Genomic DNA, 27,915 nt, shown 5'->3' with positions numbered 1-27,915 from the left:
AGGAAATGACCGCAACCTGCACCACAGGAGAGTCAGGTTGGACATCAGGAAGAACTTCTTCACAGAAGTGGTTGTTAAGTATTGGAACAGACTTACCAGGGTGGTGGTGGAGTCACCCTCCCTAGAGGTGAGCAAACGTTAGTGGATATGGCTATGGTCTATGCTATGGTCTAGTTAGACAAGGTGGTGATTGGCGTGATTGGTCAGAGGCTGAACTCGATGATCTTAGAGGTCTTTTCCAACCTAAGTGATTCTGTGAGCAGCAGTAGTCCTGGTTATAATACAAGCTTCTGCTCTGTTCAACATGGCACAGATAGTCAGAGAACTATGATTAGAACTTCTTGGTTTAACATCTCTCATTTACTAAATCTGTTTGCAAAATTATTTTCTCACCTCTGGAGATTTGTTGCCCTCTCCCACAACAGCACAAGAATCTAAAAGTCTTAGAAAAGGGCATAAACTGACAATACATTAAAAAAATGTTTTTAAGTCAATTACAGTTCTTTGCTTTGATTTTAACCTCTGGCGCCTTGTGAATTATTAAGTAATTTCCACTTAAAAAGAAATAAATCAGAAAATATCAAAATGGAATGTTCTTACGTGTTCTAAAACTTTTCCAAAAAACAACTTCAACCATGTGAATTAGGAAATTAATTCAAAAATCAACTGTGTTCTGCAAATTGGATTGGTTTTGATGAATTGGCATACTCCACTCCAAAACACTCAGTGAAAACAGCCCGCAGTCTTCTCTAGCTTTCAAATAATCACCTCAGAAACTCCCTGCTGCCTCCATCTATCTCACAAGTTAAACACACATCATTCTGTTCTTGGTCAAACCCTAAAGAAGGTTCAGGTAACTCTTCAATAAGAAGGTCCAGTCCTGCATTTATATGTGTCTTAAACATTCTCTGATTATGGACATGTGAACATTAAAATTTTCAGTTAAAGAATAAATCAGTGTTTCTTTGAGGTCTTCCATTTCTTTTCAAGGTATTAGAAGTAAGAAAGCTAAAAATACATATGAAATCCAGAAAGGGGGAAGCTGCCCTACTAAAAGACTCCACCTTCAACCACACCTTTAATTTCTTTGTATTTCTCCATGGTCAGTAATATCACTGAACTGAAACAAAGTCCACACCTTTCTATTAAACATCTGCTGTAGAGCTTGAGTTACCAAAATTCATCTTTGCCTTTTCCACACAGCTTCTCATGACAGTGACCTATTCTTGCACGTATGGTATGCATAGCACAGAGTTTGTAAGCTGGAGAGGTGAGGTGCTTCAATTTAGTTTCCCGTGGACAAGCAGACACATCACTAGAAACACCATTAGAGCTACCTCCCTTGGAGAGAAGCCACTGGCTTAAAAGGGTTGTGGAGAATAAAACATCTTCTAATTCCTTTGAATGAAGGAGCCTTTGATCTTTTAAGGCTAGGTGAGGGTGTCTAGTAAGATCTTGCCTGTAAGCATGCTGTAGATAAAGGAAAGAACCTGCAACCACCAAAATACAAGGAGGAGTACTTATTTTCCTCCTTCATCATCCCCTCCTTTTCCTAAAGTTCATACCTCAGTAAATGTCAACTCCCACTGAAGCAAGTAATTTAACATTAGCAGAAGACTTCATCTCCAAATCTCAGAATTCCTTTTTGAATCTGCTGCTGCACAGGTGCCCTCAGCAGACTGTATACCTGAACCAGCTGGGTGCATACATGTACATATACACATGTAGAAACAATCTCAGCTAATCATGAGGAGCAATCTCAGGTAATCATGATGCACATGATAATTACAGGTTGTCTCTCAATAGGCCCTTTTAAGGCTTTTTACAAGTATGCATCAACTAACCCTTAAACACTCCTTTAGTGCATATGAGGTTTATTGTTTTCCTTATATAGGAAATGAAACTGAATCCTTGAGCAGTTAAATAATCTGTCCAAGGACACTAAGGATGCAAGAAACACAAGTTGGTTGTTCTGACTCATGATGCCTGAAATCCAACTGCTAGGCTTCTCATTCTAGTTTCTCCAGGCAGCTTGCAGAGTTCATTAACGTTTTCAGGAAACACAGAATCTGAATTGTCCAACTTGACTAGACAGAGAAGAGGAAGGAGGCTCATCTTTTATGTACTTACATCTCAGCCTCAGTATTTCTGTCCAAATAGTATTCTCTGGGCTCAAGGGAAAAGAAAGACAGGTTTCTAAGCTTTTTGGAACCTCATCCTAGCAAAGGAGACTTGTCCTCTTACAGCTTCAGGTGTTCAGTGGTAAGTGGAGAGTCTCATGCTATATAACTTTAGCAGGCATCAGGTGAGAGGGTCAGAGGTTCTCTTTCGCAGTGGTAAGTGGAGAGTCTCATGCTATATAACTTTAGCAGGCATGTGAGAGGGTCAGAGGTTCTCTTTCTGTTTAAAAGCCTTGCTTTCACAGAAAAATGGGAACAGCTAAGCAACATGTTCAAAGAGCAATACCAACTGGGGCAGAACAGGGTAAAGGGAAGCATGGTAAAGATTTCATGCAGTTCTTTCCAAATTTCAAACCATTATCATTGCATTGCTACCTCCCGTGTATCCAACTCAACTGTTGTTACTCTGTACCTGTACACTTTATTTCTGGCATTATATTTTTCTTAGATTGTGACTTTTTCTCTGTACAGTGCAGTTTTTCCAAGAATAACTGTTTCAAATTCATCTAGCCACTTCAGAATACATGATCAAAAATGGCAAATACAACATCCTGTCCCACACAAAACCTACTGCCTCCAGCACTCACTTAAAGTATCTCTATTGACACCAGTGACAACAGTTTCAGAGAGGGTCTGATGAAATGATGCAATTAGGTGAACCTCTATGGGAACACCTCAGTGTGGCTCTCAACAAGCTGTCTCCAAGATGACTGGCAGTCATAAGGAATTGTAATATACATATGCATATAAGATTACATAAATAATATCCAGAGAGAGGCATGTTTCATCATGCTTAACATAAGTATAGGAACCAGCAACTCCTAAATGCTATGTAAATCTTTCTCATGTCCCAGGCCTCTGAATTCAGTTCACCCTTCCTGCTCTCTCTCTTTCAATTCCCCAGTTTTAAAAATCAGAATACCATTACATGGCTCCATCACAATAATTTTCATATTATAACTGGTGGTGTGCTTTGAAGATGTGAACTGCTACTCTGAGCACTTTAATTCAAGGCATGAAGAGTGGACAATAAGAGGCATCATAATAACACACTTTTTGGACTATTTCTGCACTACACACAGAGTCACACAGCAGTGATTAAACATGCAAAATCCTGTACAGCATGGACTAGATTCAGCATAAAGCCTGGTAAGTCTGTTCACTGGCTGCACAAAATTCACCAGTACAGTCCTTGAAAACAGAGTTGCTTTCTTGAAGCTACTCTCCCACCCACAGTTCCTGTGGATGTAGTGAAAGGCATGGTAGTATTTAAGCTGTGACCGTAAGAAGGTGTGGCTCTTTACTACCATGTCTGCAATGAAGAGAAGAAAATATAGGGCAGATTGTTGCTCCTTTCTTAAGGAGGTGTGTTAGGATAGTGGCAGCAGAGGAAGGAGTCCCTGAGGCACATTGCACAGGGTACAGAGGTTTCCTGCTCAGAGCTGTCCTGATCACCAGCACAATGTCCACTGCCAGTTTTGAAGCCCTGTCCTGGACCAGGGACAGAACTAACAGGGCAGTAAAGTCATCCACCAAATTTCTACAAGAAATTTGTATGGCAAACTTGAACATTGTGTAGCAAATTGAATTTTTTTTTTCATTATAGATGAGCATCCCTCCAAATCATATCTGGAAGAGTAAGTCCTTGGGAACACTGCAAATACCAACCTCCTGAAAAACCTTTCCTGTGACAAACTAGCTTTATTCTTCCCCCTTAAAGATGAACAGCACGATGCCTACATTCCACTTTTATGCACCTGTAACTCATGGGCTGGGCTTCTCCATCCCTTTGTCTTACATGTATGATGTAAAAGACAAGAATATGCTTTCCTTGTGTGTGCTAATCATTATCGCAAAAATGAGAGTGCAAGGCTGAAACAGTCATTTAGGGCAACATGAAAGTTGATTCTAATGCCAATATTTTATATACAAACAGAGCCTGAGTCCCATCTAACCCCCCTTGGCATACCTTGGGCTGTTGTTAACACCTGGTCAGGATGTGACAGGTTTCAAAATGAAGTATTTTACATGCTCTGTTGGTGAACAAACCACCATATCAGGAAAACAATGGAGACTGAAGCTCACTTACCAGATTCTAATTTATACTGATCAGTTTGGAATACAAAAAAGCACAAAGTAGGGAACAACTCAAATTACTCTAGTAGAAACAGATGGGTGGTAAGGGTGGGAGGTTGCCTTTGTTGTGTTTGATGATGAATTATGTTGAGAGCTGTTGTTGGGCATTTAGGACTAAATGCATCCAGGTGACATAAAGCCTACAGGATCTTTTTGAGAAAGTCTGTCTGAGAGAAGTGGGGAGGGAGAAGAGTCAGTTCAGTTCAGTCAGTCAGTTCAGAATCTGGTCAGGTCAGTTTAGCTGCTCACAGGCAGGCAGACCCCAAAGGATTTACTCTCAGGCTTCCCCTCGAGATCTCCTTGCCAAACTCAGTGGGCACAGGACCTGTGAACCAATGAGCAAAATAAACAGGATTACATTTCTAAGTCCCTTCCGGTTCCTGAGAGAAGGAAGTGGGAATGAGAAAGGCACCAGAGCTGTTAGAGCAAACAGCACCTCTGAAGAAGCATTCACTGTCTGTTTAGCCTAAATAATGGGGCTCTCATGATAAAGCTTTCACTTAAGACCCCTAGTAGACATTTGAAATCCAGCTTCAAAAAATCTTGCCAGAATAAGACTCTGGATGAAGCAGACAACAGGCCTAACTCGGCATGACAAATCCTGCTTAGCAGCCCAAGGGTTAAGGCTATGAGCCAGAGCAGCAGGCTCTTTGCTTCTGCTTCCTCCCACAGCAGTAACCTCAACAGGACAGTTGTGCAGTTTGTGTCCACACTGCAACACCCTGGTGCAGAGGTATCCCTAGCACTCTCTTGTCCTTTCCTGCCCCCATTCTTCATTGGAAGGAGTAGGAGGAAGAGGGATTTCCTTCCATTACCAGTGGGCACAAAAGCAGATGCCCCGAGCCATTGAGTCTATACAACCCTGAATGCAGAGAAGAGCTTCTGCCTCCCACCTCCCCTCAGGAACGAGAATACAATTATCACCAGCTTTGGCACCTGCTGCTGAAGATGTGTTTTACTCTCTTTTGCCATAAGAGCTCTCCCACTGTTCCCACTGCACCTTCCCAAACTCTGTCTTTCCACTTTTTCACATTGGGTTTGGAAAAGAAGTCTTGTTGTTTTTCCAGACATGAGTCTTCTCATCCAAAATCCCAACTTTATGCCCAAGGACACCACTCCAGGCCCCACAAGCTATCCTCTCCAGGGAACACAGTGGACAGCTAATTGCTCTCATGTTCTTCTTTTGCTAAGGTATGCCCACCCCAGTAGTTCTCAGGGACCAGGACCAGTGGTAGCTGCCAGCTGGAAGTTCTTTGGGTCAGAAACTGCTCAATTAGTACAAGGAAATCACAGCCTAGTGGGAGCCACTTACAATACTAATTTCTAGTTAATAGTAATTTTTAAAGGAATTAATTAAAGGAAATGTCTTTAATTTGTATTACAATCTGTCTTTCTGTGTCCTCATTTCCCTTCTGGCCTACAAAACCTCTTTTCATACATTACCTTGTCTCTACCATGCTTCCTATTCATTCCCCAATGTCCTTTTGCCAGTCACTTCCCCAAACAGGGCCTTCCCTAATCAGCTCTTCTTCAATAAAACACTTCTGCCTTAGAATCCAGGCAATCATCTTCTCCAAGTTTTCCTGTGTCACCATTCCTTGTAACCAGCCCTTGGATTTGTTTTCATACCTTCCAAAGGACATGAGAGTTTGCCCCACTATCTTATTCTTTATTAGTATACAACGAGAGCACTGCCATGTGAACTTACATTTTGGAAGAGTCCCTATTGCAATTACAGGGAAACCAAGAGATTAGTGAGGAAAAAACCTGCACACATGCCCCTAACCCATGAGCATACCAGTTTCTTCAAATCAAAAATCTGCAAACACTTTAAAGGACTGTATGCCTTCTTATCTGCAGTCCTTTTCTTTGACTTATTCTCAAAGCAAAGTAGCACACACATGTATGCACACACATTTTCTTTTCAATCCTTCCCTCAGTCCTGACCTGTTGCCCTGCTTCAACAGTGGTAACTCATCACTTCATTTTGTCACAGGTTTGCCTATCTTTCTCCATCTCATTTTGGCCTTTCCAGGGATTAAAGAAGGAGAATATCCTAATACCTAGAAAAAAATCTATTTTCTTCCACTAAAAATAACATCAGGTGAGGAAAAACTGGGATTGAGCTTGAAGATTGGCAAGGAGACTATCACTAGTCCTCTTAAAAAGAAGGGTTAAACTGCAGGAGGGGACCCAAAATTAACCCTTTCACAGTGTTATCAACTGCCTTAAAACTTCTAGATTATGGTTTTTCAGAGACCCAAAAGACAGAGAAAATCTTTAACTAGAACTGGGATTGCACACGGATAAAGGAAAGTGAAACAAAGGCACAATACTCACTTAAACTGAAATATTAACACTAAATTAGTGTTTGTGTTTGTATTTTGCTTAACATATTTTGCTTCATTTTCATGGGCAATTCAGCTGTTCCATACACCCTTCAGTACTTCACTCAAGAAGTGGCATATCTTCAACCAGAATGTTTGTTTCCTTGGAGGGCTGGGTGTGGTGTGTGCTGGGTTTTGGTTGTGGTTGTTTTGGGTTTTTTTAATCTGTGATTCTGCTTCATAACTGGATGCCTTTGGTCACTGGGCAGAGAGTGAAGCAGTGCAACACACAGACAAAATCAGAAATCACATTAACAAGGGAAGCCTGAGACAAGACCACCCTCTGAGCACACTCCCTGGCAGCACAGGTTGGGTGGATGCCCTTTGCACGGAGCCACTGTTTGCATAGCATAGAATATCTGTTTGCTAGGCCATGTTTAGGTGCCTCTCTGCACTTATGCAAAGAACAAGAGGGCATGGTGGCCTTCATGCAGAATTTACATGTGAGCAAGAGAAAATGACATAAAATTGAGAGTAAGATGTAATTCAAATAACCATTTTTTTCCAAGTCAAAAAGTAGCTGTAACTGGCACACAAGCAGCTTAGAGTGTAAGTGGAAACAAATTCCAGGGTGTCATGGTTTAATCCCAGCTGGCAACTAAGTACCACACAAACACTCACTCACTCTACACACAGCCTGCAGTGGGGAATAGAATCAGGTAAAAAAAAAAAAAAAAAAAAAAAAAAAAAAAAAAAAAAAAAAAAAAGTAAAACTCATGAGTTCAGATAAGAACAGTTAAATAATTGGCACAATATAAAATATATTAATACCAATACTAATTATTTTACTGCCAGCCACTCCTCACAATCCACACGTCTTCCTAGCAGCCAGCTGCAGTGGCCCTGTGAACCCATCAGCAAGCACTGCAAACATGCAGTAATATCAAGAAGCAATTGCACATCTTTTGCCTTACATTTGAAATGTAGACTTGCATTCACATTGTCACTGCCCCCGTATCCAGTAGGAGTATTCCACGTGGAAGCACGAAGCAGATACATTAATAGGACCTGCTGATTTCTTCTGCTGTGCTAAGGTTCTCTAAGGAACATCACAGTCCCAGCTATTTCACTTGAAAAGTGTTTAGAAGTTTATTAGTGAGACTTAGAGGAGCTTTGCACAAGCACCTGGGTCCTCTGCCCCACTTCCTGACCTGCAGCAGCTTTGAGGCAGAGTGCTGATGCAACCCCAGCACTTGAATCCCGGTAGTGAAGGCCATCAGGTAGGTCTTCTTGGTCGTGCTGCCAAAGTTTGTTTCATCTCTAAAGATTTCTCAAAAACGTGATACCTGAGAGCTCAAATGCTGATACATAAAAGGATCACATCAGAGCTTCCTCCCAACTGTAGAAAGCTGTGTGAACACCTAGCTAGCACACTGAGAAAGATGGATTTTGTTATGTCTTTTCCCCAGTGTGTACAGTGTCCTGGGATCATCTACAGATATCTGCTAAGTGCCTAACATGCAATTATTAATCATTCCACTGAATGCCTTTAATTTTGAACAAGAGAATCTCTGTCTTCTCATCAGAATTCAGGCCTGCTACTGCACAGCATGAAGAGAGGACAACCACCTTATGTGCAAGTGCCATCAGTTGCCTTTCATTATAAATATTAACTTATAAGACATGTCTGCAAATGGCCACAGGAGCAGAAAGAGAGCCACATGGAAGACCAAAGGTCGCCTATGATTGTGAATCTGAGACATGACTGGAAAATTCATTCCACAAACAGTGACCTAGTGAGAGCAAAATTTTAAAAAAGCAAAATGAAACTGGAAGAGGACAGAAAAGACAATAAAAATAATGTTTCCTCTAGTCAGATCAGACCACTGCAGATTTCCCAGTGGTTCACCCTGACAGCTTTGACACACACACCCAAACAAATGGGTGACTAATAAATATAGGAACAACCAATGAAGATTTTTTTTCTCTAGAATGAATCTGAATATAGGTTTTACTTCATACTCAGTCTGAATGAGAGGCCTATGAACAGACATAAGAGATGGTAAATTTCTTAAATGTAATCCCCATTTAAAAAATCAGCATCAAACACTTTGCATTCACTCTCAAGTTTCAGCACTTATTTATCACTTTATAACCATGTATCTCAAACTTCTCTTTAGGAAGAGACAAAGGATTCTATATTTTCTTTCCATAGGGAAACACTACAGCACAGGACTTGTCTGAAAATATACAGAAAGTCAGTGGTGTAGGCAGAAACTAAATGCAAGTCTCTGCATTACCAGTCTGGATCATGCCATTTCCTCTGTACAGAAGCCAAAGTGTATGTTTAATAAACAGGTTGTCTCAGGTTGTTGCAAGACCTGGGTGAACTGGCACACCGACTTCCCCCTAGGGTTGACATGCAGGAGCAAACATTGCAAAGAACAAAATAAAGCTCTGGTTATTCAGCCAGTAATCATAATTCCATCTTGCATTTCTGAGTCTCTTATTTTGAAACTTCTCAAGGCCTTTCTTGCAACACTGCTAAGTACTATGTGACTGCCAGAGACCTTGAAACAAAAATGGCCATATCAGGTCAGACCAAAGGTCCATCTAACATGGTCTTAAACTTAGGCCAGTATGGAATCCCTAAGGAGGCACACAAAATATGGATACAGTGATATTCTGCAGGAAATGTACCTGTATCTCATCTCAGCCTCTGGCAAACTGTGATTCAGGTATCAAAAAATCAACAGCCATTGAAGGATCTGCCTTCTGTAATGCTGATGTTTTTTGAGCCCAGGTAAACTTCAATATCCCATACATCCCATTGTAAAGAGTTTCATAGGTTTATTTAACATTTAGCAAAAATGTATCTCCTTTTGTTCCTTTTGAACCAGCCTCTTGATAATCTTGTTTGATGTCCTAACTTTTGACTTCAAGAGGGAGAATGAACATATATCCATCCCCTATTTGCCCCTTCCACTATGCTCCTGATCTCAGGAACCTCTCTCATAGAGAGACACTCTGAAATCTTTTTACAGACTGGAAGACCCAAACCAATTCAGTAATTCTTCATACAGAAGTCATTCCTTTTGATCCTCCTTGTTTCTTTCTCAGTATGTCTTTCAGCTTATTGTATCCTTTTCAACCCAGGGAGACCAAACTGCTCACAGTATTCCAGCATGCTTCAAACCTTGGACTTATACAGAATTACAGAAACATAGAATCATTTAGGATGGAAAAGATCAGTAATGTGTCAAATATATTCTCATAGTAATGATGTTTGTTTTCCTTCCTTTGATACTAACTCCTAACATTCAGCCTGTATTTCTTCCTTCCTCTCTCCTCTTCTTTTAATTATTACCTTATTATTATCTTTACCTATTACTGAGCACAAATATCATATTTTGGTAGCTCTATTATAAGTCCAAAATTTTTGTGTTCAGTGCCACTAACTAATTCTGTCCCCATTCCTGTATATATTAATTTGAGATATTTTTCCCTATGTGTCTTAATTCACATTTCTCTAAACTGAACTTAACCAGTCATTTTAATGACCCAAATAATACAGTTTCATGGGGTTCTTCTTCAACACTTTGCAGCAACCGTGTATTCTTCCCACATGGAGCATCCTTAGTATTATCAGCTTAGTTTGCCACCTCCTCTTCACATTCTTTCCCAGACCATTTGCATTTATCAGGCAGCACAGGCCCAGTTACTGATCCCACAGAGCCTCCATAGGTGACCTGACCAGTTGCTCCTAGCCAATGTTTTGAAGATTTTAACCAAGTGTGCCTCAGGAGGACTTCTCAAAGCAGCTTAGGTTCTTTAAAAGCTCCAAGAGAAGAACATTATCAAAGCCATCAAAGCCATCTGCAAACCAAGCTGAGCATGCTGATGGCTGCCAAGAGGGAGTGGCTGCCACTGGAGGCACTCCCAGTGCAGCTCCCAGCTGCATGTGCCATTCCTATTTTCCCTACCCTCCTGGCTAGAAAAAGAGAAGCAGGAGCCATCCTCCCCTTGTTCTCCGTCTCTGCTCTTCCTACTTCTTTTTTCTCCATTGCTGGACTAGCACAGGCCTTGACTCCTTATCCTTGGAGAGACAAAATGGAGCTTTGCCTGCACTGCCAGGAAGCCCCAGATTACCTTAGAGCACAGGCAGCCCCAGGGAGCACCGTGCCACTGGAGTAGGTGATGCCCTACGTGAGCATGCTGATGAGGGATTTTGTAAGAGTCATTGCTATAGAGCTGTGTGACCAACTTAAAGCAGAACAAAATGCTCCACACAACCACTGTCCCCTACTGTGTAGCCACAGTTTTATTACAGCGTAACTTTCATCACCATTCAAACTCCTACTAAGCAAATCCAGTTCCAGGACTCCTTAGTGATATCCTGGAGCAAATAAGGATTGGGTCCAATCTCAGTCAGTACACTTAAGTTCACCATCACATTTTATGTTCATATATATGTAAAAGGAAACATTGAGTGAAACTCTGAGCAGGCCTGTCAGGAAACAAAACCACTCCATTTAACCCGTAAGTAAGAGACACTTCTTAGGAACCAACAGCACTTTTAGCTCCTCTCTGATCTCTCTAAGTGTATCCCCCTCTCATGCCCTTCCTAGTGTGAAACCCCATTGATTCCCCTCTCTGGGATTAGATTCTAGTCCACACTCAAACTGTTTTATAATGATTCTTTCCCATTTTAAGTTTCACCCATGAGAAACTGTTAAGAAACAAATGAAGGGGAAAAAAAACTTCCCAAAATAAAGTGCAGTTTAAGTGTAACAGTAGGAACAAGGAAGAATTAAAAAGATTTTAAATTAACATTTACTTGTGCCTTCTCTGTCTGAATTCTAACCTCCCATGAAGATGCAGCAGCAGGTCTAGCTGCATGTCAGCCTGTTCCCAGCTAGAAACTACCCAAAGAAGCACCATGTCACCTGGGGAGGGTTCTTCCCCCTCCCTATTCAGTGGGTTGATTTCTTTACTCCCTTATTCCAAAACTAGTTTAATTGTGATCCAGTAGAGACTTCCAGTGCCAGCTGTCCCTTGGTACTAGATACCATTACTTATAGTGTTCATTTATGAATGCTCTTGGTCTTGGTTTTGTCCTCTTGATTTTTTTAATTAATCCTTCACAGATAGAAAATAGTCTGAGGATATATGGTATCCAAAGTATCACAGAGTAGGTCCAAATCTCACATTAGAAATACGAAAAATTCTGAACAGTCCCATCCTGAAATGGCTTAGTGAAGCAAAGTGCCTGCAACAACTTCTGTGCAGGAATGTACTGGGAAATTTAAAGGCAGTGGCTGCTCTTTATCATCTCAATGTAGGGAACTACTCAGGATGAGCACAGCTCATCTGACAGAAGCAGTTTTGCAGGTAGCTCAAACTGGAAAATAACCACTAAGGCACAAGAGAATAATTTGAAAGCAGAGAGAATTAATTGTACAGTTGGTATTAACATATGGATAAAACATTGCTTTAAAAGTTCAAACAGCAATTGTCAGCTGAACAAAGTTGGCAGAAGAGTAACAAATGAGTTTTGCAATTGTGCTATTTTTACTATGCAATACCAATACTGTATAAAAGAACAAATGTTGTGTATAAGTTCAATGCCAAACCTAAACCATTGCTAACAGTGTTGTTATGATGCAATTAATATGTCACCATCATTATTTGCTGAAAAGGATTTTATCCCCCTCCCCAAGCAAGTGTTTTTATTACTGGAGTTTTACTAGGCATGTTTGTGAGAAAGAAAGGTGAAGGAATAACCCAACTCAAATATTTAAAAACATTTAACTGTTCTGGCTCATTGACAACTGTATGCTCTCCCTGTGATTTTTTAAGAGCTGCTGACGCCTCATGGAAAAAACTTTGAAAAACATATTATTGAAAAACAATTTTGCCAATGTGTCATATTTTCTGTCTTATCCCTTCTCTTGCTTTTCACTGGTAGAAGTGAAAAGAATGAAAACAGAACCTTGATTCTTTAGGTAGACAGAATCTGGGTCTGAGCTCTGCCAAAGCATGTGGGTGTTTGGATCCTGTCCATTAAAGACATTTAACTTCAGATCCAGGTTCAATCTTCAAAGCTCACAAGAAGTGCTGAGATCCAGGATTTTGCTCTGGCCCACCCCTGTTACAAAGAAGCTATCTGCTGTCTGTCCTGTTTGTTGAGCTATAGACTTCTGCTAAGGATCTCATAGGTGGCTACTGCTGTCAACATTTGCTGCCAAATTATAAGCATCAGGCACTACTGAATATCTGAGAAGGACAGAGAGTCTGAAAAATTAAGGGGGGGAGGAGGGTGGGTAGAATAAAAGGAATTTTCTCTGGTGGTACTGTTGTCTTGAAATAACATAGACTTGGTTTGTGTCTCACACTGGCATAACTTTTGGGCTTCAGTGAAATCACACTGACTGAGTACAAACAAAAACCACAGTCTGTATGAAGCTGAAGGGGTTTTTTTCACATTCAGTGTGTTGAAACAACACATTCCAGTCCAGCCATAGAAGCTCCTGCTGCCTTGTAAGCACAGAAAACAGAGATTCACCCCAAATCTCCCATTCTGCAAAATATTGTGCATGGAAAAGAAGAGCAAGCCAAACTTTCTCAGCTCAGAAAGGTGCCAAAATGGACATAATTTCAAAACGGAATCAAATTTCAGTAGAGCCTTGGCTCTTTTCCTGATTTAGCTAGGCAGGACAAAACAATGGAAATGCTGGGAACATACCTTCCTTGGGAATATGGAAGAGGGCATACTTTTCATGTGTCCTTGCCCCTCTTTATCAAAATACTTCTTACTTTCACTGACATTTACCCCAAGGACACTGAAGCAAAGTAAGAGAGGAAAACTAGCATGCACACCACCTGCCTGCTCCAAGAAAAGCTTTTCATTAGTGGATTTACTAACTTGGATATCTGAGGATGACTGACAGAACTGTAAGTGCCCAGGGTTTCTGTTTTATTGTTGCCAAGTCATGAGACAGAACCCACAAACCTAGGAGAGGACTGCAAAACTAGAATTTTGTGAGGGGCAAGTTGACACCTACCATATGCATTGGGAGAAAGAAGAAAACAGCAACAGTACATGAAGCAACCTCCAGATTCCTGAAGTGCTATCCATCTGCCATCCTCTTACATTGTGTAGTATCACAGTATTAGACAACTTGCCACACAGGCTTTATAGGGCTACTTGATTTAACTAGAGAGAGATGAATTTGTTCACAGAGCTCCACTCTGAAGAACCAGTGACTAGCAGCAAATTGATAGATGAAATAGGAAAAAAAATTACCAAATCTACTTCAAGTTCTCCACTGTCTTGCATTTCATGTGGTCATTTACATCTGGGCAAAGTGAATGTGTAACACTTCCAAACCAGAGAAGCAGTAATTTAAACACACTTCCACTGCATTAGGCAGAAAACTGAAGAATCAGGCCCTCTCTTACAATCAAAATGTCCCTGACAATGAATGATGAGCAAAATACAGGCTGTGTAATTCCACTTGTTTTGGAAAGCAGTCAATTTAGAAAGGTTACCATAAGACAGCAGCAAAAATCTGCCCCTGAACTCCCAACATCTCAAGCCATAGCCTTGTCAATAGTACACAGGGTGCAAAAGATTATGGCCAGCTCAGGCCATTAGTTTCCTTTCTGGGCAGGAATCCCAGCATAACAGATACTTATGCATATTCTGTCCTCATTTTATCTAATTACAAATATCTCTCTAGGGATGGGGAGGGGAGAAGAGGTTTGATCACACGATTTTAGGTCACTTATGCAAGGTCTTGCTGGGATATGCATTGATCCAAAGACTGTTATATTTTAAAAGTTCCCAGAGTCCTATAGTAAGGAAAAAAAATGATATATGTATCTTTTTTTCCTATTTCTATGAGTTTGTGAAACTGGCCAGGAGAAAAGGCTTGAATCATGTACTGCTATAAATCAGTAAGGGGCATATGGAAATGTTTAAAATGCAAGGACCTTGATTAACGAACAATACCACGTTTCCCTAAACACCATGTGTAAATACATACCTTCTTTCTTATATTATACCTAATATACGTGTATTTAGGTGTTTACTACACACAGTTTTCTCTGAATAAGACCAATAACTCTGGAGAAAAATGGAATAAAGTGATTTTAAAAAAATCAACTTTATGTTGCTCTTTTGGATTTCTACTTAATGGTTGCAACTCTGGTGAAAGATGCAACATTGTTTCACACTGATGAAATCTTAAAAGTCACATTGAGGCATCATCAAATTAAGTAAAACAACTTAGTATTAAACAGAATCACCCCTCCTTTCCCTATGTCCACATGGCCTAAGTCTTCTGCAGTCCAAGAATAAGTACAAAATTGAACAGTACTCATCACCATCACAAAGTTCCTCAAACCTGTTCCTTAAGCATGAGAGCAGCAGAATACTGCAGAACGTCAGGAATTTCTTTTAGAGAAAAACGCAAGAATTGTTTGAAACTCATATGGAAAGACTGGAGAAGTTATTGGCTGAATAATTGCCTTGGAAAAGGACATCAGAATTAAACAGACACCCTTCAGGAGCAGAAAACAGTAGTAACAGAATTTTTAAAATGCATCTTAAAGGTCAGGATGTATAGGGAGAATTGCCAAAGTCAAGAGTTATAACTTGCAAAAGCTACTAAAAACCAGCAATATTTTTCAGGCATCAAAATAAAACAATCAAAGAAAGTTCAGCTGGTTTGCAGTTAGAATGGTACGTAGATTAAATACAATGTAGGTACAAGCACAGAACTAAAGGAATGCTGTGCTTCACTGGAATGACTGCAGTGGAAGCCACAATGACATTTGTGCAGTCATGGCATAAATTCTGAATCATCTCTGCCCAAGAACTGCGACATGAAACCATACATCTACTAGCAAGTTCTTTAAACAGATACTGCACATCATGGTTGCTACTGTATTACCAGAGTATAACAAGCAAAATTAGATACTCATTGTTAAGTGTTATAGAACACAGGCCTTGGGAATTATTTCAGTAAGTCTAACTGAACTAGAGTTTCTTAACACATAGTTTTTTAAGGGCAAAATGATCAAGAACAGTCTTGAATAAGGAAATTACAAAGATGCAAAATTGATACCTTGTGACAGAGTAACTTGACATCTTGCTTCCATAAGATACTTCTTAGCTATTTGGACTTCTAGAGAATGTTTCATACAGTAGCATATGAGAAATTACTGAAAATGGAGAAGATCAGAATTATTAAAAGAATGGTGAGAAGACTGAAAAACTACTGAAAGAGGGTTGAACACAGAGACAGTGCTGATGAGAAGTTACTTCTGGAGTTCTGGGAGCTGAAATCAGTATTTCCATTAATGGCCTTGGCACAAAAAGTGTGTGTTGAGAAAAGCTAGCCACTTACATAAGCTGAAGGGACACCAAGGAAATTAAAAGCATCAGACAAGAAGAATTGGATGGAGTGAATTCAGTATAAATTTCACTTAATAACTTGCAGATCATCATCTCAACGACAGCTGAAAGAACAGAAGAAACATAACAGTATTAGTCTACCACAAGATAACTATGAACCAGCAGCACTATAGAACCACAAACAAATGCAAAAGCAAGGTTTTCCCAGAAGAGGTTAAAAAAGAAAGTTATTGTAGAGGGCAAAACCACGTGGAACAAAGTACAAGTCTGTCTACTCACACTCAAGAAAGCTGAACGCGAGTAATCCAAGCTGGGGTAGAGACAACAAAGCCAATAAATACTTCAGTGACCAAAGGAAAGGAAAAGATAGCACAGACAGTCTAGTATATCAAAACAAAGACTGACAGGGCTTATAATAGTGTTGCACAAATGTACAAGTCATAGTGGAGAGGAAGACATGGAGGGAGCAATAGTATTTAAACTAACAACTCCATGCTGGCACCAGAACAAATGGGAATAAACTGGTCACAAGTAGGGCTAGGCTAGGGATTAAAATGCTATTTCCAGTCACCAGAGCAGTGGGTTCTGGAACCCTCCCAAGAGGAGTAATGGGAACAAACAGTCCAAGTGGGGATTTAAGACAAGGACTTTTCAGTTTATGAAAGAGATTATCTGACATGGTACCAGAGAACTGGACATAAGACCCAGAAACCCTTTCTTTAAACCTACATTTCCATTAACTGAGCCACTGTGGCTAATTTGGTCTTTGTGTTCTTGTCTGAAAGTGCCCACACAGGACCCAATTAGTGGCAACTAGGATGGCAGCCTTTATGATATAGGTACCTATGGAAACAGAACCAGGCTCACCCATATGCTCAAGACAAAAAGCATAGACTTTTGCTTTAATAGGCACTCTAGCCCAGCCTGATCATAGCACAACATGCAAGGAAATCATGTTCAAGACACTCATGGCCCCTTAGATGCTTTTCCAAGGGACCACTAGTGCCAGCATCCAAACCGTTCTTCCAGAGCTGGGTGCAGAACTCCCTTCAAAGGTAGCCTACATCAAACCCCAGGGCTGAGCATCTCCCACACGCTCCAGCCTCTGAGAACTCACTGCTCTTTCATTAAATCCTGTTAGCCAAGTACTCAGAGGAGTACTCTGCACTGCAGGTGCTGCCTGGAACAGCCACACAAGAACTACTGGTCAGCTTAACAAGGCCTTTTGGACAAGCAAAATTAAAACCCAAGGGAGGCAAAATGACAGGAGGCAAAAGAAATATCCAGGTTTAGCAGAATCTCCTCATACTAAGACTGAAATTTTCATGCAGCTTTGGGCCCTGTTGTAAAAAGCAGCACTTATAAAGACAAAAGCAATAGGTCAAACTCCTACAGCTCTGAAAATAGATGCATTGGAAGGAAAAAACCTGACAGGTCCTGATTGATAACCATGTTGAGGGAAGATGCTCAAGGAAAACTGCTGCAGCAAAGGCTGCAGGGAGTTACTTCTTCAAAACCCTCCTGCAGCAGAAAAGGCACATGTGGCTGCTAGAGCAGGAGATGGACATGGTTAATTGACTGGGAAAGTTTAGCAGAGATGAAATTAATGCAAAGAGCTCAGAGCCCAGGCGTGCAATTCTGTTACCAAGGGTAGGAATTCGGCTGGAATTGCAATCCATTTTCAGGTCAGAGCCTTTCCCAAAGGCAGAGTGCTCACCCCTCATCCATTCCTCTTCTTCTGTTCTGAGGGATGCATGGAGGAGAAGGTAGCTGAAAACAGCAGTCTGGGAAATACATTGTCCTTTGAGGGCCAGCCAGGTTTCAACTTTGCATGGTGAGTGTGTTTTGCAGTGAGGAATTCAGAAGATGTGTCAGGAGACAGCCTCTTCTAACCCTAGAACTTTGTGGATAAGTTAGTTGTGGAAACAAAACAAGAAAGTTAATAATAGGGGAGAAGGGAATTTACTTTCAGATCTCAGCAGAATGAGTACCTGAACCAGATATGTTTGCAATCCGGTCAGATGAGAATGCCAGGAGTTAGTTACTGTGGAATCGCAGCAACAACACATAAAAATATAAATTCAAACAACCATTTTTTCAAGTAAAGCTGACTGCAGGAGAAGATAGGAAAGACACAAACACAAACCACAGACCAGATGACACAGATGATCTTACTCAGTGATGTGCTGCCAGCATTTGGATAAGTAGCACCCACGACTGTATTCCTTTCAGCTGGTGTCTCTTTTTCCTCAGTAAGGGAGGACTAGATCTGGGAACTTCTTAATTTCCTCTGCCATTTTAACAAAGGGGCTTTAAACACACATATTTACAAGCAGCCACGTAAAACTTCTCACACCGATGACTTTGAAATCATACTGAGCCGACTGGTGCACAGCATTTATGTTTTGAAATGCAAAAGTAGTTGCCACTTGGTTCATTCACATGGTAAAGTTTTTGCATCCCAAAAAAGCCTTTATCAGCTCTGGTCATAGATCACTGCCATTAAGGATGGTATAACAATAATTTTTGGTGACCTTCTTCCATCAGAACCCGGCAGGAAGTCTTAACTCACTTTTCCACTCCTCAGTTTGGTCACGCAAGTGCTAACAAGTAAGGATTCCCATTCACCTTCAAAACATCACTCTTATGCTCAACACCAAAAGCAAAGCAACGCTGAGTCAATGGTTGATGGTGTGACTAGTGTGACCATCACCAAGTCAGACAGTGCATGCCATTTTTCCCATAGAAAAATGGAGGAAATTACACCACAAAAGGGAGTATGACGCTTAATTAAAGCATGATTATAAAGCATTTTTCTGGGCACAAAAGTGACACATACTTTACATTGCAAATAACATACTTTTTCTAATTATTTCATGCTGGAGTCTCCTGAAATCCTCATTGTAGGATATGCAAAGAGGAAATTGCATGTGAGAGAGATTTCATATAGCTGCTGTCTGCTCAGTTTAAAGAAACTCCACTTGGTAGAGCTACTCACAGAAGGCCAAGCTAGACTTTTGCAGGTAAAGAGAGACTCTCCTTTAGACGTGTGTTTGTATATAAGACATTAACTACATTTTAGCAACATTCCAGCTAGTCAGGCTGAGAAGAGAAGTCACTAGAGTTAAACCTAACTGTGACAATGAGTTCATGACTTAGCCATGTCATAAAACAAGTCAGGGGGCAGATTTAATTTAGTAGGCATCCATCTGCCATGCTGCAACTACAAAACAAAGCTGCCTCTCCCTGTGCATAGAGGTAAGTCACTGAAATGAGTCTTGCTCCCAGACAGCCCCAAAATGCATCACCTCATAATCCCCATCCACCTCCAAAACACTCAGGTAGATCATAGAGAGTCCATCCTTCCAGTCCAGAAGCCATTAAAGCCTCTCTTCCTCATCCTGTATGAGGGACCTGAAACAAACCTTTCATTTTGGGAAATGACTCAGGAAGAACATGTGAGGAAGCAGAGCAACAAACAACACATAAGGCGGATATAAATCCAGATAAAGTATTATAATCATTAAAGGGTTGCTGCTCCCTGAAGGTTGGCAAAACGAAGAGAGTTAATTAAAAGCAATCTCCACACAGTGCTGAGCCAGCCTGAACTGATAAATCAGCAGCCAGGACTGTGCTCATAGAGGTCAATGGGGGAAAGAGGTTGGGAGGCAGGGGAAAGCAAGGAGAAGATAAAACATTTAGCTGAGACTACTGATAAAAACAAATTGGATCTGGTGACAGAAAACAGAGAAGACTTTTCAATGTATTTCCCCCACCAACACTATTTTGTTAGATTTCGACCTCAGGAATGCCTGTTTGCCACCAACATAACACCAGTAACCTGACTGAGTTCCCATTCATTTGCATCAGCACAGGAGGAGAGAGAAGCAAGAAGCCTTTGAGGCCCCATCCTGCCTGTGGAGGTATTAACATCGTTTTCATCCACATGCCATTAGATCACTGAAGGGTAACATCACCAGCATTAACAGAAACATCATTTTTGGAGAAGCAGATCCTAAAAATTAAAGGATCAGTCAGATATGATGAAGCAGTAGAAGTTCCCATCACCAACCCTCATCCATCACATCTCACATGCCTCTTAATTTGTACTACCCCAGCTATAAAAGGTTCTAATCTCTGAATTAAAATTGTGATCATTATTTAATCCACATTTCAAATCAATAGGTATATGTTAATGAACTAAAAATTTTGAGGATAAACAATCCCTAGAAAACACAGAAGCCTACAGTCTTCAAAGCAGCTTTTAGTAGTTCAGAAAAAAAAGGCACAAGCAATCAGGGTAAGCTTGTAGATACAAGTGGGTTCATGATATGATTTCTGATGTTGGACACAGGGTAGTGATTTTTCTGAACACTCAGGAGTGCAGCCTCACACACAATGCCCACCAAAAGAGTTTAGCAGTAAAATAGCTTTATGAGCCACTGTTTCCATTATTCCTTATTCAAACTGCACAGGTTTTAAAGTAATCATAAAAATAAAATGTATTTGCCCCCATCATTGACTAAACACAGTCTTTCAGGAAACAATATTGAGACCAAAATACTTAAGTAGTCACGAATCCATGGATTACTTTCTTCAAAACTGTTCTTGAAATGGAAGTGGAATGAAAATATAGACATGACTTTTCCCTTGAAGAAATAATACTAACTTTTTGTCTCCACAATAAGTTTCTTTTTCACAGTGTTCACTGGATAGTGAATTATCTGGGCTATAACTCCAGCCATTATGATTTTTCTCCCAACTTCTTGAGTAGTCACATGAGGTTGTAGATCCACAGGAATACCAGAAACTCCAAAGTTCCTAGAAGCAGACCAAAAACTTCACAGCCCTGTGACACAAAGCACTGAACTGGTGTTCACTTACTCTTCCAAAACATGAAAAGAACCCAAAACGTTTACAAGAGGGAATTTTGTTCCAGCAGCCATAATCTGTCTTCCTGTGGCTCTCATGAAGCCAACTCCAAGCATAAAAGCAGCATAAGCACTGTACTTTGCATTTTGGCAGAAGTAGCATGCCCGCATCTGATCAGATCAAATCAGCCCTGCCAGATGATGCGGTAGGGCAGGCTGAAATTAACCAAGTCGGGGCATGGCCTTATTTCACTGCTCTGCACTTGATTTTCTTTGCACGGTCCAACCTATCTAGATTTTTGAGAACTAAAAGGCAGGAAGAATAAAACCATGTGTTGGTAGAAAAGTCAGCAATGGGTCTTAACAAAGGCTTTGTATATTGTACCGCAAGCAGGAATCCGAGCAAAAACAAGGGAGAGAAACTATAAGTTACATAGAGTTCCTTTCTTTTGCATACTAAAATTTCATATATGTTACAGTTGGCATTTTACACTTATTCGTGAAAATTATCAGAAAGCAAGTAGAAAGTTATCAGACTAATAGAACTCACAGTTTTGTATGAACAGAGAGATGATCCTCCTGTTGGATCAGTTTTGTCACAACAGACTGTGACATTAAATATCACATCTAGCCTTTCTCACCAGAGAGAACACTGATGTAGTCAGTGTCCCCATCAACACCTGAGCAGGAGACTCTCTCCCAGCTACAGCTCAGCAGAAAATGAAATTAATGCATCAGGATTTGGCAAGCACAGGCTGCTGATCACAGCCACCTAGTGCACACTCATCAGTACCCGTCCCTCCCCTGCTCTTGCTGCTCCACTGGTTCCCTGTGCAGCCTCCCCTCAGACAAGGCTGGAGTGCCAGTAAAACCTTCCATGCGGCTGGAATCGTAACTCTCTGACCACACCCGGCTCAGGCAGCTAACCTGAAAACTGAGACACGTGCTGAGATACTCCTGCTATTCCCACACTGGAGAGGATGCTGCTGTGAGAAGGTATCTGCCAGCAGCCATTGAGACACTGCATTATTCTTTTTTGAGACATCTGCTGGGAATCTGTGGTTAAAATATGCTCTGCTGGGAAATAAACCATATATAACAATTTTTTTTTAAAGTATCATGCTTTGAATAATTTAGGCTATTAAAGATAAATAAGGATTTTAAATTTTCGGTGTTCAAGCATTCACTTATGATATTTGTGTTACATGTCACTCAGTTGGGACAGTAAAAACACACTGTGCGGTTCTCTTCTTTCTTTTGAAATAAGAAAGAAGAAAACCACTTTCTGCTTCTCATGCACTCATCCAGTGTATATGGGTTTGTTCCACAAACTGTAGAGAAATTTAAAAAAAAAGAAGCCCTTCCATCTGAAAATTTTTGGTTTTGAAAAAGAAAAGTATTCTTAAAGTATGATTCCTTTTAGATCATGTTGATGAGATAACTTTCCCTTTAAGAAACAAACCAGTGCAAAAACTGAGACCTGCACTAAGGCAGTGATTAACACTCCTCAGTCTCTGCATCCTGGGCAAAATTGCCAGGCAAAGCCAGAAGAGCAGCACAGTCCTAATGAAGCCCTCAGAACAGGCCTCAAGCAACACTGCCTTGGTGCTGCCTGTCTGCACATGGGAGTATGTCACCCCAGACAGGGAAACCTCAGATCAGAGGTTGGTCTCTCCAAGGGAAAAAAACATCAGCTCCCGGAACAGATTCATTCCACTCCTACAAGTCCTCAGGGATAAACACTACAGGAATGGTTCTTGCTCAAGGCAACATCACATACAGACAACACGCTGATGAGCCCAGAATAAATACCGAGATTGTAAAATTGATCTACTAAGCAAAGAAATTCAGCTCTGACATGAAAGACAAACCAGAGTGAGAAAATTCCAGATTCGGCAAATTACAATGCTAAAAGAAGGCTTATTCACAGCCAGTGGGGGCTTTGGAATGCCTCATTTCAGGACAGAAGATGTACAGCCAACTGTCATAAGCTGTAGAAGACAGACATACAAGATGGACAAAGTCTGCTCTTGAGAGCAACCTTCAAATACCATGCTTCCAGTTTTAGGAAAGCAGAGGAGGAAATCAATTTTCATCAGGCTCCGCAAAGGATGAGCCACACGACCTTCCCCATGACTCAGAATGACACAGATCCCCACTTTGTTCTGCGTACCTGACTTCTGCCTGAAGTATTCCCGCTCGGACACTGTGAATCCTATCTAATGGGTATCATGCATCCAGCCCATTGGACAAGTGCTTACCTTGAAATTATAACACCCTCCAAAACATCATACCTTTAGGCCTCTGTAGCACAACCCAGATGGTTCAATATTGCTTTCACACACCAGAAATAATATGTTTTAAAAACTTTTTCTTCAGTGGCAACTTTGAGATACAACCTCCATCCATCCACACATCTAGACAGACTGTGAAAGACTGAAAGACCAACAAAACAAAATTACAAAAGCACTGCAACAACTAATCATGCATAAGTGACTGGTGGAATCAGACATAACACTGTAACAAGCAACATGCCATTTATCAGAGCCTCTCATCATCAAAACCAGTGTATTCTCAGCTCTTCTTAACTTTCCTTTTCTGCCTTCCAATGACTTTGGTTTTATGCTTACATTTCCTCATGTAAACACAGTAACATTCATCCCATTTTCTCTGAAAGCTGCTGCTGAGATATTAGAAAATACAGTTTTCATGTGGACAACAGTTTTTCATTTGAAGTGTGTCGCATTAGGGCTCATTTATGTTTTTAAGTAACATCAGAGCCACACTGGAATTGCTGTGGAGATTTTGGTATGTGGTTTAATGTGCCAAACAAACCCTGTTCTGTTAAGCAAAAGAAAATTCCCTTTTGCAAGGCCACATTAAAATCACCTCCACATCACTTGTAAATACTGAACTGGCAACCTGTCTGTCTATTTTATTGCTTCCACCTGCTGAAAGCAGCACTGCACATTACACTTTCACTTTAATATTAAAAATCAGCAACCAGATGCTTATGCAACAATGTCCATTAAAAAAAATCAGTCTTCATCAGCACTTAATCAGGACATAGGGCTGTTTCAGGGATGTGTAATGGGATACAGGACCTTCCAGTTAAGAGTCCCCAGCCTGAGTTCAAGCCAGAGTAATCACTAATGAAATACTCTTGCCATACAAGACCCCAAGACCCACACTGGTCTCTTGCCAATGTGAAACAGGAATGCAAACACAGACCACTTCTTCACAGGTGTCTCATGACATGAATTCATCACCACAAGGAAGGTCATTTGCAGCCCAAAGGTCAGAGTTGGCTGTCAAGGCAATTTTATCTGAGAAGGTACAGCAATTGAAAACCCAACTGCTGCTGTTTGCAGTGGGAAAGCAGAGACAGAACAGGCCTGGTAGATCAGCTCTGTGTTGTAGATCTAGCACTGTGCACACAAATCTGTGATGATCTGCTCCCCAAATACCTGGCAGAGAATAAGTGATCCCAAGTATGCCAAAGTTATCCAACAATGCAGTTGGTATAGAAGTGAGCTAGCCTAGCAGCTGAGCCTGAGTTACCTTCTTTTGTCCCAGAGGATTCCCTGAGCTAAAGGGAGAGCACTGGCACTGCGAAATTCCTGGGAGGCAACAGCCTTCTGGTGAGTGTCCAGGCAGAGCACTGTATGGCATGGGGGAAACCTCACACGCCGAAATGGCAACAACCTAACCTATGCTCCACTTACTGTGTTTAATTGAAAACCTGAAATAAAAGTCATTCGTGGGAGTAAAGACAGAGAAGGGGTGGGAGGAAACCAGCTCTGCTTCTAGACAAGACTGTGTAAATTACAAGGTCTTAATTACATTAAGTGCATTATGGTACCATATGCACATCACTAATAAGGAAGAGATGGAGGAGATGGGACTAAATGCTAAAGCTGGAAGTTGAATGCCTGCATTCTAGACTTCATCTTTTAGAGAGATTCTGAACCACTTTGTCCTAGTTTAGCCATCTATAAAACAAAGGCAATAATCCTTACTTCACAGGGGCGTTGAGAGGTTTAATTAATTAATGTTTACAAAGTCCACTGAGATTTCTGACTGACATTTGAAGTAATTCAGAATACTTTCCAAATGCATTTGTTTCTTCTTTCATTTGAGTGATGTCTTGCACCACTCAAATGTCTTCATATTAAAATATCCAAAGGAGAAGAACACAGAAACAAAAAATATGGAGATATACACACAAACTAGTGGGGGAAAAACTCATCAACAACAACTTCAGCACTTCGAATCTACTTTTGTCCCATCAAAGCTGTCAGAATACTGCCATTTCTACAGATGAAGAAGCATGTGCTTGTCCAAACACCTGCTACCTTTACCTTGCAGATCTGTTAAACTTAGATCTCAGATATTTTTGTCTGTAGCACCGTGTTGGTAAACAAGCTAATAAATGGCAGAAATAACAGTCATGTCAGGTTGGCTGGTTCACCAGAGGAAGTGAAGGGGAGAAGAGCAAAGGGAAGAAAGCAACAAAAGAGAACCAGAAAGTGACAGAGAAAGAGGCAAGTTGAGTAGGGAGAAACCAATCATTAATAAAGGACTCCACACACTGAGCTGTTCTATGAAATGCATTCCCACAGATGCTCAGGTACTGGAATACATTATTCAGAAAGACTAGTCTAACATGAACAAGGCCACTTGTGTGTCCAAGTGCCAGAGACAAACTGAATATTGGACACTCTTAAACACACAAGCACACACAAGGAGCTGCTTGATACCTGAGCCCGGATTTCTCAGTCCCTACATTGTCCCCCATTTCGGAGCAAAACCTTTGTGTGGCCGGTTTCTGTAGGGGGCGTTTGTGGGTTCTGAGATACAATCAAAACGCAGACAGAGGAAATGCAAATGTCATTCAGCTCCCGTTCATTGTCAGGAAGGACACATGAGGATAAAACACTGTGCACTGCATCCCTCCCCTATTATGTGTCCTACTGCTTTTGTCCTAATTTATCCCATGCATAATTTATTTACATGTGTATTGTTTCCCGATCAGCAACTTTAAAGAATAAGTGAAAATTATAAAATGTTTTATTAAACAAGTTGTCAACAAAATTATAGATGGTGTCAGACAGCCAGTACCAATTCTGCTTCCTCCACATAGCCTTAGTAATTTAAAAAGCACACAGAGAAAAGCGAAACCAGCACTTGATGTCTATTGTTTCCTCCTCTCACACCCCCCAGGGGCGAGGGGAGGAGAAGGGAGCTAATTATAAATGGCCTCATCCTGTCCTTCCCGACTTTAGCAGCAGCGGGATCGGGCCCCGATTCATTTCGGCACGAGCAGCCCTTCGGCAGGATCTGCCGCGGCTGCCGGGAGCCCCACGGTGCCACGAAGTGCGAGGCGAGGCGGCAAGGTCCCGTCCGCCGGCGGGGCGGGGGCCGTGGCCGCTCCTGGGAGCTCCCCGCCTCCCCCGCGCCGTCCCCCGAGGCCACCGAGCCCGGGCTTCCCCGCTGCCGGCAGCGGCGGCGAACGGCGCGCACATCCGCGGCGCTCCGTGCCCAGGTGCAAAGCCGAGCGGTCCCGCCCGGCGGCCGGGAGGAGCGCGGGGAGAAATCGCTGTCGCCCGCACAAGCGTCAAGCCTGCTGTGGAACGGGGGGGAACGCTGCCTCTGCCGCGCGGTTTTCAGAGCGCGCTCAGTCCCTCGCCACCCACCCATGAGGACACTCGGACTTCTTAGATTAACCCCCTGCAACTGCGCTCCCCTCTCGCCGCGGATTTTTATATCCGAGAGGGCGAGTAAATGAAAGCAAAAGGTTTTTCTGCCAGGACAGAGCAGGAGAGCTGATAAACATGTCAGCACCCCTTCCCAGCTCGAGGCTTTTCCTTTCCTTCGGATCGCAGAGAGACAGCGGCAGAAATCCCTGGAAAAACATTCAAGTGTTTTTCCAACTCCAGCCGGAGAGACTCGAATCGCGGGGAAAAAAAAATAAAAGAAAAAGAAAAAACCTCGCAGCCCTAATTTCATCTCACAAAACTCAAAGGTATAAAAACACCCACTCAGCGCAGCCAGAAAGTGCAAGCGAAGCGTCACCGCCAGGTACTCTGCTTCCCTGCTTTACTAGCAAGAGCGCTGCCCCCGTTAGCAAGGAAGTCGTTTGAAAAAGGTTAAGATAGCTCCGCTCCCCACATACGGTGCCAAATCCCACTCTCCCTAATGCCTTCGGGGATTAGCGGCGTGCGCTGCAGACCACAAGGAAAATAAAGGACGCGATCCAGAAGACTACAACCGGCTCCCGCGGTGCCCCTCAGAAATCAGCCTTATTTCCAGATCGGGAAGCCCGGAATAGCTCCGCAGCAGAAGTACCTGCCCCCTCCCTCTCTCAAACTGGGGTCAGACCCCGTCCGCACAGCCCTCGGCGGCTCGTGCCCGCTCTCAAGATGGAAACACAATCAACTCTCTTTGCCACTTTGAAAAGCGAAAGCCTGTCATATGCAAAACAGATCTCCGGACTTCCTGCCCAAAATCGGCGACCGGCAGTCGCGAGTCATTCATTTCACCCAAGTCTGCTTCCCTGCCTCTCCTCCTCGCTCCCTCTCCTGCACGAGCGCCGAGGCGCACCGGCAGAGTCCCCGCCGCCCCGCTTTCCGACCGCCCAGCCGAGAAGCGAGGAGGGTTGCTTCGCCAAGACATCCCAACTCCCCAAAGATTTGCGGAGGCAACTCCGAGCCGCGGTGGGAGCGCGGCGGCACCGCGCACCGAGCGCCCCCGCGGGCCGGTCCGTGCCCCGCCGAGCGCGGTGGCGGGGCCAGCCCGCCGGGGCAGCGCCGCCCCCCGGCCCGCCGCCCCCCGGCCCGCGCCCGGGCGCCAATTAACCCAACAATTTTTTCCTCGTTAATTTCGGCGCGAGCCGCGGGGATGTGTTGCACAAAAAACGAGCGAGTCGCTGGGGCAGAAAGGAGGGCGGGAGGAGGGACCCGCCGAGAGGCTGCCGGCAC

The 27,915-nt window shown here is 42.2% G+C and overlaps 1 protein-coding gene across 2 annotated transcripts in view; it reads right to left on the bottom strand.

The window, feature by feature from the left end:
- Window positions 1-27,915, bottom strand: part of DPF3 (double PHD fingers 3) — a 167,278-nt gene that overhangs the window by 139,250 nt on the left and 113 nt on the right. The gene's annotated exons all lie outside the window — the stretch shown is intronic.

Source organism: Onychostruthus taczanowskii, unplaced genomic scaffold (assembly GCF_017590055.1).
Source record: "Onychostruthus taczanowskii isolate IOZ18803 unplaced genomic scaffold, ASM1759005v1 scaffold1, whole genome shotgun sequence".
In the NCBI taxonomy this organism is placed as follows: Eukaryota; Metazoa; Chordata; class Aves; order Passeriformes; family Passeridae; genus Onychostruthus; species Onychostruthus taczanowskii.
Note: the sequence above shows the minus strand (reverse complement) of the source record. Positions and strands in the feature narration are given on the sequence as shown.